At 49.1% G+C, this 4560-nt stretch overlaps 1 protein-coding gene across 4 annotated transcripts in view; it reads right to left on the bottom strand.

Annotated features, from left to right (window-relative positions):
- Positions 1 to 3364, bottom strand: part of LOC144689633 (uncharacterized) — a 188791-nt gene extending 185427 nt beyond the window's left edge. For all 4 annotated transcript variants that reach the window (XM_078556874.1, XM_078556877.1, XM_078556875.1 and 1 more), the window contains exon 1: positions 3032 to 3364. The gene's annotated coding sequence lies outside the window, so the exon portion shown is untranslated. The remainder of the gene's footprint in view (positions 1 to 3031) is intronic.
- Positions 3365 to 4560: the final 1196 nt, after the last annotated feature.

Genomic DNA, 4560 nt, shown 5'->3' with positions numbered 1-4560 from the left:
TGAGTCAGATTATGAGCCTCTGGATTTGGCCTTTCAACTCATCGTGGAGAGTCAAGGAAAGGCGGGGGGTACATCACACAGAGCTGTTAAAAGCCCTCAACTGAGTGGCGAGTCAGAGGAGTGCATCTGCCTATTTCTGATGAAGTGGTGCCCACATGTGCATGTATAGAGGTCTCCATGGGAAGGAAGGCAGATGCCATGGAGACCCTGGTTCAGCAGAACGTGGAGATGCGCACAGACCTGCACTCCATTGCGGTAGCCGTGGGTGAGTTCCTTGTAGTGGCAACGCGAGGGTGAACAGGGCACCTCAGTGTCCCTCCAGGTGCTCCTTCCCCTCAAGGAGTCAGGCCGGGGTCCATCATGCACCCGAAGGGAGGAGGAGCAGCAGAAGGACTCCCCTGGACTTCCACTCAGGAATCTCAGATGCTGTCCATTCCCTCTGAGTCTCCTTTGCCTGTGAGTCCCTCAACCTCATCCTCTATCACCGCAGAGGGAGCAGCCAGTTCACAGGAGGACAGCCAAAGCAAGCCAGGGCCCCTAAGGCCTCGGCTCTCCAGAGAATGCATGCTAAAGTCATCAGAGACAACAGGGCCAACAACTGCACAGGCTGTCTCCACCCCTGCTGCAGATGTCAGGGCAGCACCTGGGAGAAATGAATAATGTGTAATGTTGTCTTTCAGCTTCATTGACAGGCTTCGTAAGTCCTCCCCCTCCATCTTCACCCCCCCACACCCCACCCTCCACCCCCCCAACCCCCCACCCCCCACCTCTAGCAGTTCAGCTGCACGCAGCTGGACCACAATTGATTCTGGAGGGAGAAGTCTGTGTGTGGCAGGGCCTTTTGGATCCTCGTACAAGCACTCTCCCATGCACATAGATCCTTCCTCCATCACACTCATCTCCTCAATGTCCTGAGCATTTTCAATGCTGCCTGCTGGGGTACTCTTTCAGTTGTCTATCTGAGCTGACCTGCATCTCCCACCCACCCACTGATCACACTCCCATGCTGCACCTGTGCTCGTCCAACAGGAGGCTCTGCTCATTTTCGATTGAAAAAATGGTCTTGGTCAAGTTTCTTGTAAGGTACCCTGTCCTTCCCCCTCCCCCAGTCACCCCATGTCCTTTTCCCCATTACAGTCAACCCGCTCCCCCGCGCGCCCCCCCCCCCACCCCCCACCCCGCACCGGCATCACCTTCCACCTCCCCAACGTTACCTTACAGCCCAAACTCTTGTCATTCCAGGATGTCCAGGCGAACGTGCACATTTCCTACCTTCCTGAAAATCCCACCCCCATCCACATTGTCCTCCCCAACCTCCTCCTTCCCACCCCCAGGGTCCATGTTTGCCTCCGTGTCTCCACCAACCACTCTCGCTACCCCTTCTACCGGTACCGATGCACCCTCACCCTCCCACCTTACCGGCTCCCTCTGCCCCTCTCACACTCACCATTCCTTCCTGCCATGCCCACCCTGAGTTTGCTTCCCAGCCGGCAGTTATTGACCCCATAGGCCCCTCCCTTGCATGTTTACCTGGACATTCCACGTCCCCCTACTCCCTCCTCCACCCTTACTCCTTTCTCCACACTTACTCCCTCCTCCCCCTGGACACCATCCCCCCCACTCCTGGACACCTACCCCACCTCCGAACTCCCTCCCTTACAGCTTCCTACCTCTTACACCTACCTACCCACTTGCAGCATTCTCCCCTATTACACCCTCCTCCCCCAAACTCTCTCCTCCCCCAAGACACCCTCTCACACCCTCCCAACCTCACCACCTGACAACTTTGATCCCCCCCCAACCTCACCACTCCCAGACACCTTCATTCCCCCTCCCAACCCCACACCCCCCCAAACACCTTCATTCCCCCTCCCAACCTCACCCCCTCCCCCCAGTATATCTTCCTCTCCCACTAATACCAAGAATCTTCCTCTCCAACCCCACCTTTGCCGATCATCCATGGCGATGTCCGTGATGTTCCGAAGCAGGTCTGAAACATCAATGGAGACTATGGAAGATGGTGCGAGCTCACGGCGAGGTTCACGAAGGTCCGAAGCCTCGGCAAAGTTGAAGCTGCTGCGTGGAGACCTCCCACCTCCCGAGAGCTGCTTCGCGGCAAAGCCACATGCATGAGGGTCTACCCGGCAAGTGATGCACGTGTTCCTCCCGGGCCCAGTAGCTGTATGGCCCCAGCATCTTCTGCTCCTCGGATGTCTGCGATCTGAGCAAGACCCTCACAGTAAGACCCAACTTCGGGATGCAAATTGGGATCACGCCAGCCTCCAGCAGGATTTGCGATCTGCCATGGTGGACACCATCGGATGATCCCGCTGTGATTTCACACAAGTGCGAAACTGATTCCTGCCCCTCACCTTGAATTCTCCTCCCGCCTGCTGCAAATGGGAGCGGACGGTGCTGCCCATAGCACGGTGTGGCATGGCAGAGTGTGTCTGGTGTAGCAGTGTGCTGTGGCATGGCAATACCGTGTTGTGCTGTGGTATCACAGAGCAAGTACATAATTGCCAGTTGCATTGGAAGTAGCGATTGTTAGGGAATTATGGCGCTCGGCAGTGTCTGATTTTAAAGCCTGTGCTCCATGCTATCCAGCAGTGCATCACAATATTTAACATAAATGCATATTTTTGATTAAATTACATATTTACCATTAATTTTAAGTATATATTTTGAAGATAACTTAATTAGGCAAAATAAATAATGTTAATTGAAAATCATATCATATTTGGATGTATTTAGATTGACATACAATATGCCTCTTATTCGTTAAGGGACATATAATGATCAAATTCACTTACCAGAATGAAACTGTGAGGTTATTAATGAGAGCAAACTGTGCCCTAGGGATTGTCTCGACTTTCCCCATGAAAACCGGTGAATTAAGGGGGGGCATGTCAGTGAAATAAAACTTGGGGATAGCTCGAAACCAAACCCCCCGCCAAACAAAGATAAAATAATTAAAGCATACCAATATATCACAAGAGATTTCATAGTCCCAGTGAGTAAATGTACTTACCCACAGAGGAACCGAGCAGTCAACTTCCGCAAGTTTTGTTGCTCTGGGAGACTGGGGACGCTGCATTGAGCGGATCCCGCCCTCTGCCTGGAAAATGTGGCCGGCTGCAACTCTGGTGTCTTGGATTTAAAGCGGACGGTGTTATTTTAATGTTCCTGCGCCCTGCGGGATGGATACCCGAGCACTTCATTCCGAAGCCGCTGCTAGTGACTCGGATCGTTACTCTTTCGCAGTTGAGGCACAACTCACCTTCCCATTCAGACTGGGGAGAAGAGTAGGTTTGCAATTCAAACATCACCAGAAACAGTAATCAAATTATCCAAGTAAACCAGCATTTTCCCCCTCGAAATAACCTTGAGTGATCTAGTTTAGATAATAAAAGTATTTTTCCTGCAGGCTTGTTTTTCTTGTTATATTTTTTGAGCCTTTTACAGCATTGCATAACATTCTGAGGACTCGTCACTTTATCATTGCAAATGTTGAAAAACACGTGTCTATTTTTAGCAATCATTGTGAGGCTACTCCCTACAGTCAAAGCAATTCTGTCTCCTAACTTCTACATTGAGGTTATCTGGAATCTCAGTTTCATTAATAGCCCAGTATATGCTGGGGCTGTCATGTCCACTGGGGATTTGGAGGGATGCTTTCTATTTGCATTCATTCAATTTGGGCATTTCCATTATAATTTCCATTATAATATATAAGACTGGAAATCTTCAGCAGAGGAAACAGGCTGAAGGCTGCTTTCTCTCTCTTTTTTGGAATGAATGTTGCCTGATTCAAGAAGCCAACTCTACCAGAAAGCTACCACAAGCCAAAACCAAAAACAGTAATAATTGCAGCATCTCCTATATCTGACCACATCCAAGAAACCAGCTAACCTAAATCGGCCATAGCATTTAAAAACCAAGCCTCAAGGACAATCAAAGGACTCTTAACCGTATATTCTTTTATCTTTTTTATTGGATTCTAACTCCCCTTATTTCTGATACCTGTGAGTATGTACGTGTGTGTGCGTGTGTGTGTGTGGGCCTGAATGATTGCATGAGGGCCAAATGCTTGACATCATGTTTTTATTATTTTTCTCAGGTTTAGTGCTTAGTAAATATGTTCTTTCTTTGACTCACTTATTGCTCATGGCAAAAATATATTTTTGATTTGGAAAAGACATTTCCTCGTGAAGAAGAAAGTTAAACCTTTGTTGTGACCAACCTAGGAGATTGAATAGAGGGAAACCAGTTCACCCCTTCTCACATAGTCGTAACAAAATTGAGGGCTCGTGTCTGGGATGGTTCCCACAGGCTGACAAAAGAATTGGAGTGGGGCAAGTTAATTTTTCATTCAAAAGTAAAAAAGCCTGCAAAAGGTATTCTTGCATCTGTTATGCTAAAGTGCTAAAATACCCACATTCAATGTCAAAGCTTTCATAGAACAGGATGAGATAACTGGCAAGGAGTTAGAGGTGCTATCTTTGCAAGAATTAAAAAGTGTGGCTAGGCACTTAGAGGTGGAGTTCCATCCAAAAGCCA

The sequence above is a fragment of the Cetorhinus maximus genome, chromosome 14 (assembly GCF_964194155.1).
Source record: "Cetorhinus maximus chromosome 14, sCetMax3.hap1.1, whole genome shotgun sequence".
Taxonomy (NCBI): domain Eukaryota; kingdom Metazoa; phylum Chordata; class Chondrichthyes; order Lamniformes; family Cetorhinidae; genus Cetorhinus; species Cetorhinus maximus.
The sequence above is the reverse complement of the archived record's forward strand: the minus strand, read 5'-3'. Positions and strand labels throughout refer to the sequence as shown.